We start from the raw sequence: 10,123 nt of genomic DNA on the forward strand, positions 1-10,123 counted from the left end.
TGAGGATCAAGGCAGTAAGCAGCACCCCTCTTTCAGCTTCTGTCTCCAGGTTCCTGCCCTGACACCCCTCAGTGATGGACTGGTACCTGCAAGTGCAAGCCGAAACAAACTCTTTCCTCCCCAAGTTACTTCAAGGTACTCCCCAAGTTTCATCACAGTAATAGAAACTCTAACTAAAACAGCCTGCCTTCCCTCAATATAACTGCACTGAAACAGTGTCTACAAACAAGGAAATAACTCAGAGTTGAATGTGTTCAAGATTGGTAGAGGGAAGGGAAATAGAAAGAAACAAGTAGATAAAGCTCTTCCAGGATCCAGGAGTAAGGGAGCGAGGAGTGGATGGGGGGGTGGGGGTTAAAGAAGAAAATAAAAGGCAAAGGAGAAATGGTTAGGAAAAGGTTATCAGAATGAACCATGCTAACTATATGGGTCCTTGGCTAGCACATCTTCCAGAGAATTCCAAGAAGAACATATGCGAGTTTAGACTTTAAAAATGGAACAAAGCATTCAAATAGACCTGTAACTCTACACTCACCCCAAAACCAGCTTCCCTTACACTCTGATCTTGCATGCACACGAGAAAGGGTGGTTGACCAAGGACTATGCTTTAATCAGCTATCGCACAGTATTTTACATTTGTCACCATTGTCACTGGAGTTGGTATCTAATTCGTTTGCTTGTATTTTATTTTATCGAAATCTTTCAGACCTGCCCATCAGACAATAAACCCAAGAATGTTTGATTCGTGTTGCTGTCCTCGGCAACAGGCACCTATGGGTACCCGTGCTTCAGCTGCTACAGTGTGAAGTGGTGAGGAGGGCTTTCCTTACCAGAATACCCGATTCTTCAAAATGGGCGAGTTTCTAATCTTGAGCAATTAGAATTAGTAGGGACTATATTGTATCTGGTGTTTATTGATTCTCAGGTCGAAATCTACCCTTTGTTGGACTCACAAGGAACTTCTGTTTTTCTTTTGCTAACTGGCACAACGATACACTTCTTATTAAGGTGCATAGGATGGACACTAGAAAGAAGGAGGGCTTTCTTCCAGTGCACTCTGCTCCCAAACTGACTAATCAATCTCCACATCCTGTGGCTTACCCCACCCGTGGAGCAGCAGTGGGCAGCCTGCAGTAGCTCCCTGTGGGTGCTTTTCCGCCTGAAGGCAGAACACCTCAGTCTTCACAGTTTCCTATGTGTGGCCTTGGCACTTCGTGCATCTCTGAGTGGGCTAGGGCTGGACACTCTCCAGGAGGTTTGAACCTCAGTGAAGAGACCCTACAGGGATTGGGATTTGTGTTGTTGTATGTTTCTTTGCAAAGTCCTTGTTCTTTCTCTACAAATGCTATTCCTTAAAGTTGTCTTTACCTCTTCATTTGCAAATCCCAGCTACTTCCTGGTAATTGTTAACACTTTAACTTGAACTTTCCAACTGACTGCGCCTTACTTCCTGGTTGGACCAACAACGCTCCAGAGAAGCAATTTGAATATAGTTTCTCTCCCTGTTAACAAAACCTTAAAAAGTCTTTGGCCTGGCATGAAGGACAGATTCACAAATTTGCTGAATTTAAAAGCCAAGCCCAATTATTCTGACATATAAAGAACTTAGCACCAGTTACATTTAAGACAAGAGAAATATATATATACATATATATATATATACATATATATATGCACATATATATATGCACATGTATATATATACATATATACATATATGTGCATATATATATATATGAAGATTATGATCCAGGAAAGACAATAGGATCTACCTCCCCGTGGCAGGATCCACACAGATAAAATAAGCAACCACTTACTCCCTGAAAGAAACTTCTGTGAACCTCACTGGAAGTCCTGCTACTCAGAAGGGGCCAGCCCCCTACCTCACAAAGTCAGTCTCATGCTGTAATCAAAGGGACAATAGTTATTTGTAGCCATGAGTTTATCTAACATTAATAACACCATTAGTTCCTTTCATAATCCACATGTCAATCAGAGCAGTAAGCGGGGTCCCCAGGACCATTGTTAAAAACAAACACCATTTTACTGTTTTGACTTTGGGGTGCTCCAGCTATACCACTTTTCATCACTAGGGGGCAATAGCCTCATTCAGAATTTACTCTCCACTGACATACACAAGTATACACAAGTATTTCCTATTCTTATATCTTTCCCAATTAGAAGATTAATCCAAGTAAAAGAAAGACATTAAATATCATCCAGAATTCGTTTAGGAGCCGTAGAGAATTGCTCTCTTCTAGTTTTCATTCTTATTTCTACCTAGGCCGTTAGAGCTTTGAAGTTCCAATGTGAAAGGCTCTTAAAAGAAAGCCGGAACCTCTCATCGGTTCCTGATGTGGTTCACCTATCAACTATTCATCAAAGAGAAAGAAAACCTCCACTTTTTTGTTCTAGAGTGGGTTTCAGGTTCCAGTACAGGAAAGGGAAAAGGAATATAAGAAAAGCAGGGTGAATTTTATCCCCAATATTGTGAATTTTAAAGCGAGGAGCCCTATCCCTGGCATTTCTGTGCATGGCTGATCACAGTATGGTTCTATAGCATGGAAGGAAGGATGGAAGGAAGGACGTTCTAGTTTTCCTTCCGTTGCTGTGATTGTGTCTGTGGAATAAGAGCCACTTCAGAGAGGAAAGGGTTTGCCTGGATTGCAGGTTACACTCTACCGTGAAGAGAAAAGTCAGAGCAGGAACTTAAGGCAGAACAGAAAGCAAAGACCACAGAGGAAGGCTTCTTACTGGCTTGCTTCCTTTCATATACAGCCCAGACCCAGCAGCCTAGGGATGGTGTCACCCACAGTGGGGCAGGCATATTAATTAGCAATGAAATGCACCACTGATTGGCCAATCTGATGCAGACAATTCTTTACTAGAAACTCCCTCAAGTTAACAACCAAGATTAGACATCACAAAGAAAGAGAGGGCTTGGCTAATTAAGCTTCACTGGGAAACAAAGCCCTGGTTTGACAATTTTAGGTGACACAATCTCATTTTTATCAGAGCGATCAGGTCAATTCAGGTCAGAGCATGCTATGTTCTTAGTTGGAAAGATCAGAGGAGCCCTCAGCTCACCCATCAGAATAACCTGTCCCATCACATCTTGTTCCGCTAAGCCTAACACATGCATGCTTCACCAGGCAAGGTACATAAACCAAAGATACAGTGACAGTCCTGTTCAGAAGAAGAGGAAACTGACCTTGGAAAGGAACTTCTCAGAACCAGCTCAGAGACCAGAAATGAAGATTCACAACTCACTGATTTAATCAATGAAGTTGTAATAAAAGCTTAATAAAAATATGAAAAGTTAGATCCCTCCAAGCAGAATGAATTGAGGCGCTATTTCCACCTTAGCTGATTCCCAGCATACATCTTGTCTTCTGAGTGGCTGAGAATTGGGTTCTATATCATGGCAATGACATTACCCATTTCTCACTTGCCGGCGCCAAAGATGCTGGATGCATCGCACCTAACACACAGCAGTCAGCTCTGTACTGTGAGATGGAACCAAATCTTCTTAGCCCAGAATGGTGGAGTCATCCTCTCCTGGCGCTGTTTAGCTGTCCAGCCAGTCTCTGGCAGGAGGAAGGTGCCTTTTACAGTTAACACAAAAGCACCAACGGTGAGCTCTGGTAGAAAAAAAAAAAATGCCTTTTGGTGGCGTACCTTATTTAATCACTGCATCTGTCTGAGGGGACTCCTAGGAGTCTCCTTCCACAGTTCTGTTTCCTGTGTTACACATATTGTAAGTGGAAAAAGAGGAAGCTGTACCCACAGCTCTGTTCAAGGCCACATTAAAACTCTGTGGTGTGTGTTTGGGTTTCCTTTCCCATTACTGTGACAAAGTGCTCTGATGAAAGAAACAAGAGAGAATGGGTTTGTTTGACTCACAATTCCAAGTCACAGACCATCAGCTAGGAAGTCGTGGTGGGAGGACATCAAAGAGAACCAGGCACATTACATCCACAGTCAAGAGCAGAGAGCAATGAATTAATGCATTTTACTGCTCAGCTGCCCCCTCCATTTTACACAGCCCAGGAGCTCCATCCACCGAATGGCCCCGCCCACAATCAAGAGCATAATCAAAGCAATCCCTCACAGACACTCTTCAGGGCTAACTTCAGGTAATCCCACACAGGTGTGCCCAGACACTTGCCTCCTGGGTGTTGATATCAACACCCACCACCAATGTCACGCAAAAGAGTTGTCATGTAACTTTCCCAAAGTCCCCACCAGTGCCTTTCTCTCCCCAAGACCCAAAGAAAGTGTATATAAGAGGAGACCAAAGTAACTAGAAATCTGCCCCATTTGCTCTTTCAGGATGTAAAAATACCAATATAAAGCAAAGGTATATGGAAAGGGTAAAATGAGGACTCTCATAGTCCCCACCTTGATCAAGAGATTACCCTCATCCCAGCAGACAGGACGCATCATCAGCAGGGCCTGCCCAGCCACAGCTTCCCCACCCCTCCTAGAAGTAACCCTATTCTGACTTTCATGCTAATGGTGTTCAATAATATTTCTATTCCCACATAGATAACCTTAAACAGTATAATAATGGTCATTCAACTAATATTTCTTCAGCATTCAGTAAGTACTCATAACATGACAATAATAACATAAAGACCTTTCCCTTTATGAGATTTACATTCTAGAAAATTTTAATTTTGTCCTTTTTTTTGGTCCTGATTAGCATACAGATATTTAGTACTTTCTTCCATTCAACATAGTGAGATTCGAATGTGTTGTTGCACATTGTTGCAGTTCATTGCTCTCTAAAGATAAATGTTTTTCTACTCCTGATGGACTCCATGTTATCTCTCAGTTGAGACTATGCGCTTTCTCATACAAGTGTTCAGAAGCATTTAGACATGGCCTTTCTGACATGCACTCCTATGAGTAAATTACCTGGTCATCATTAGGTATCTTTAGGTATGCACATTACAGTGGCCCACAGTCCCATTAGCAAATATGAGTTTCCAAAGATGTGTGTCCTTACAAATTCTTACACTGTCAGAACTCAAAGTTGTCGTGTTATTTGTTTTTTATCTCTCTCTGAACTTGTGTTGGACTTTGGGGTTTTCTTTTGTGATGCACCTATTTGTGATGCCTTACTCTATAGGGCATCTTAGGTTTATAGCTTTGGTACAAGCTAAACAAAATGTCTGTACCAGCCAGAAAAAGCAACTCCATCTCATCAGCGATATGGTTCTTGACTGACATGTTTAACACGTAATTTTGTGTCATAATTATCCCACACTTTTTGAATCTCATTGATGAGTTAGATGTCAAAAAATGAAGTCATTCAAACTTGATGATACCATGTTAAGAGACTGTTCAGTAAATGTATTTAGAAACAAAATGGTCCCAATATTTCCAAGCAATCAATGCTTGGGTTTTCACTCCCTTACATAGTAACTGAGAAGGAAGTAGTCCATGAATCCTGGCCACTCTTGCTTGTAGCATCTACAATGAAGGAATTGAAGACTTCTAAAGACTTCTTACCAGTCTATCCATGACATAATAGTTAATAATAAGATAAGAATTATGAGGTAGCTTGTTCTTTTATTTATGGTTTTAGAGACATTTGAAACTTACCACATAATACGAGCTATGACCAGAAAACCAGTGTGTTCCAAAAAGACTGAAGCATTTAAGTTCTATTGGTCTTTAACTCTAGCTTATTTACTGCAAAGACATTCACAAATACTATTGGTTTTCAATCCAAAGGAACTCATTTGAAATCGCTTAAAAACCTTTTAGGGATGCAGATGTCTAGACAGTTTAATGAGTTACCATTTTTAAAACCTGTGATTGACACTGCTAACTGGGTTTGGTGTTCTCATTCACCTCAGTGTGCTAGCAGAGGTCAAGCCTGAAGACTGAGTGCCAGCGTGAGAGGTGGTTCTGTGGAGTTCCTCCAAGAATGTGCTAAAATGTACGGGACTGTCATGTGCTGAATTGTATTTCCCAAAAATATATCATCCTAACTTCCAGGGAATAGGACAGACTTGGGAATTCAAGACATAAGGCCATTAGAGTAGGTAGGTCCTATTCACTGACTGTTGTCCCTATAAAACAGGGTACTATGAGCACAGGAACACACAGGGAACACAAAACACACACCTGGAGAAAATGGCCATGCTACCACAGCTACAGAACACCTGGGGCTGCCAGGGAGGGGAGGGTGCGAGAAGGGATTTTCCTCTATTGATTTCAGAGCACAAGGACCTGCTGACACTCTGATTTCAACAGATTTCTGTTCTAAGTCACCTCATTTGTTACTCTATCCCACAGCCCCAGGAAATAAAGACAGTGATTTGAGATTTGGGAAGACTGAAAAAGGAAGCAAGTTGCTGGCAGATTTGGGAGGAGCTTGGTAATGAACAATCCCCTTCCCTGGACACAAGAGATGACAATTCTGGAGAGGCAATAAAACATGGCAGAAGTTGGAGAGAGCTGCACTCTGGCTTCACGAGCCATATGAATCACAGTGCTGATGCAATCTAGAAGCATTTTTTTTTCTGAGAGCCCCCAGGTGGTTGAGGAAAGTAGCAGGAGCAGACAGGCAAACCTGACCCTGAGGTCAGATCAAATTCTTCTGTGTCCCCAGTTCAAGACAGTTAATATGATTTACTTATAAATGTTGTGTCACAAGATGATCTGGCCAGGTATTTCCTGAGCACCCATACAGGTTAGATATGATGGCAGGTAAGCTACTAAGAAAATGCACCTCAAAGGCAGCCCCAGAGTCATTGTTACTAAAAGCAGGACAAAAATCTAAGTGATGGGGAATGTCCTTCTGTTTATGTTTCTCTTATTGGTTGATGAATAAAACACTGATTTTCCAGTAGGCAGGCAGGTAAGAAGTGTAGGTGGGGCCACCAAACAAGGAGAATTCTGGGGAAAGGACCCAGAGAAGCCACCAAGGAGATGCCATGTAGCCACCAAAGGAATAACAAGTCCAGGAATTCTCCAGTAAGCAAAGACCACATTGAAATACTTAGATTAATAGAAATGGGTTAATAATTAAGAGATAGCTAGCCAATAAGAAGCCTGAGCCATGAACCAAACAGTTTATAATTAATATAAGCCTCTGAATGTTTATTTGGGACTGAAGGGTGGCAGGACCATGTGGAACAGAAACTTCTGTCTACATCTAAGAACAACCTTTTCTCATCTAATCTAAGAGAACGGCATAGCTCTAAAATAAAAGTTATGAGTAAGGAGTGTAGTTTCATTTCACATGCACAAGATGGGTTCAATCTCCTGCACTAAGGCAAACACACCAAAATAAACAAATAACCTGTTGAATTACTAGGAAGCCTCCCCACCAACCCCTGGCTTTTTTACTTCAAGCATATTCTATATTAATAGAACTCAGAAAACAAAAGGGGAAATAACTGTTTCCCCAATCTAGAAAGATCAGAGTAAATACTCATTACAGAAGGGGACCAGGGATGAATTCCATCTGGTGAGAGAAATCAAAATTCCTGGGCTTCAAAAGAAACTGCTGCCCTAGGGGTGTAATTCAGCAGAGTGATTGCCTATTGAGAAGCCCCGGCATTATCTCTGGCACTGTAAAAATCACGGGTGATGACAGGTACCACTTGGGAGATAGGAGCATGAGTAGTCAAAGGTACTCTTCTGCTAGACATCAAGTTTGAGGTCAGGCTGGAATACTGGAGACCCTGTTTCTAGCTGGGGCCAAGAACACTGGTAACTGTGAAATGTATTCCCAGTGTTTGGAGGTGGGAAAAGCTAACATTTGTTGTATTCTCATATGCCTCTCAGCTATTACTTTATATAATCCACAAGAGCTCTGCAAGTTAATAGGTGTTTTGTTTTCCACTTTATAGATTTAAAAAATGTTCTGAGGGGACTCAAAGCTTCCAGTGGTCACTCCTTAGTAAACAGCAGAGCTGTAGTCTGAGCACAGATGTATCCATACAGTTATTTTCATGTACAGGAACCCATAGACAGTGGATCTCAAAGCATGCCAAATGAGATCCAAGTTGGCACCAAGTCTGAAAGCAAATGACATTGATACGAGACATCACCATAAAAGCCATTACTGTATATGTCTTATCAGACTTTCAGACGTGAGATGGCAGACTGTTGACAACTTGCTGAGCTGCCCAGATAGTAAAAGGACCCTCTATCAGTATTACCTATGCAACCACTTATGCTACTTATAAGGTTTTTAACAGCTCTTCTTTCTAAATGAATTTCCTGATTGGGAAGACAGTTTGGGACACAGAAGCTTCATTTGAAGTTACTCTTAATTCACCCAAAAGTGGGTGATTGTACCAGTAGGGGTTCAGAGGGCAATAGTGGAATCACCAGCACGTAAGTTTTACCAAAGTCATGTGCAAAGAGGCAACCTCAGAGGCTAGGGTGATGTGAGAGTTAGCACTCCATAGTGTTGGCACTATAAGCCAACTAATACCCAGAATCCTCTACAACCCCCCCAAAGCAATCCCAGGTGGTCTAAGATGACTCAAACTTCTCTCCTACTGTGGCAAATGAGAAAAAATGTAATAATCTACACTCACTAGTCTTCCTCATCTGCTTATGAGATGTGATCATTAAATAGTTTCTTTTATTAGCAACCCAGTGTCTAAGTAAAGGACAGGTGAGCCAGCTTCACTTCAGGGAATGTAAGAACCGTTACTCGGCTTTGTTGTAATGCCCCCTGCTCTTCTGCTAATGCTAATTAGATTGCTCAGGTGTTAACCTCAAGTCAATATCGACCAAATGCCAAAGATTCCCTCATGTCTTTACAAGGAATCCAGATTGGAAAGACAGAAATGTCACTGAGGAAACATACATAAACTGAGAAAGACAGACAGACAGACACAGAGAGAAGAAAAGCATATAAGAAAAGTTTCCATTCAACCAAGAACCACAATAACTTCAGAATTCTTAGACACATCCTTCAAAGCTGGTTTGAGGGACACATAGTTGATATGCAGCTTGAGAGGTAAAGAGATGATCCCAAATGGAACTTGAATGAGATGATGCACACATTTGAAAAGTTTGAGGGCCCACCGCTCAAGCAGATGCTATCTGCCCACAGGCTGGCGGGAAGACATCAGCAGGCCTCTCCTATCATATGAGCAAACACGTGATGAAGACATGGGAGAGAATGAGAAGCAGGATGGTTCACATGCTGTGGAAAGAGGCAGGACAGAAGAAGTGAAGGCCCTGAGGAGCAGGCTCAGCAGCCAGGGTCTGGGTTGATCTCAATGGCTGTTGTTGACACTGAAGGCTGTGCAGATGCTCAGGATTAGGTCAACCACCTGAGTCCATTTGGTGTGTGAGGGCCATGCTGTAGGTGGGGCCATACAGATCTGAGTGGCCTGCATTGCTACCCAATGCCATGATGATACCCGGCCAGAGCTGTAGCCGTGGGCCATGTCTGGGTCTGAGGTCCTATTGCAGCCAGGGTCTGTGTTGACATTCATGGTTCCTGTTGCCATTGAAGGCCATGTGGATGTCAGAGGTCTATAGCCATGTTAGTGTCCAAGGGCCAAGCTACCCACTGGGCAGTGCTGATCTGGGGCAATGGTGACATCCAGATCATGCTGCTGCCGAGGACCATGCCTGGGTCTGAGGCCCATCTTGTCACCAAAGATCACACAGAACCCAGGGGTTGGGGCCACAACCTGTGTTTTGTTGGTATCTGGGGGTCATGCTGCTGTCAGAGCCCTCCCACTCTGAGTGGCCAGTGCCTCCACCCAGAGCCAAGATGTCATCCAGGCCTGAATTGCTACCAAAGGCCATGTCTGGGTCCATGGTCTATCACCTGTCTATCACCTACCCCCCCCCGTGTGTGTGTGTGTGTGTGTGTGTGTGTGTGTGTGTGTGTGTGTGTGTGTGTGTGACCTGTGTCACCTCAGGGGCCATAGGAACCATGCATGATGAAAACAGAGGGTCTTGCTGAGCCTGTCCTACCCTTCACTGGCCCTACCTTTCAAGAGACACCTCAGCAAAGAGCTGGCCCTGACCCTCATGGGAGAGCTGGTCCCCGCACTCAGGAGAGCTGGCCCCGCCCTTCACCACAGTTGAGGGAAAACTGACCCTGATGGCATGGGCATTGGGGAGCTGG

This window comes from Phodopus roborovskii, unplaced genomic scaffold (assembly GCF_943737965.1).
Source record: "Phodopus roborovskii unplaced genomic scaffold, PHOROB, whole genome shotgun sequence".
Taxonomy (NCBI): Eukaryota; Metazoa; Chordata; class Mammalia; order Rodentia; family Cricetidae; genus Phodopus; species Phodopus roborovskii.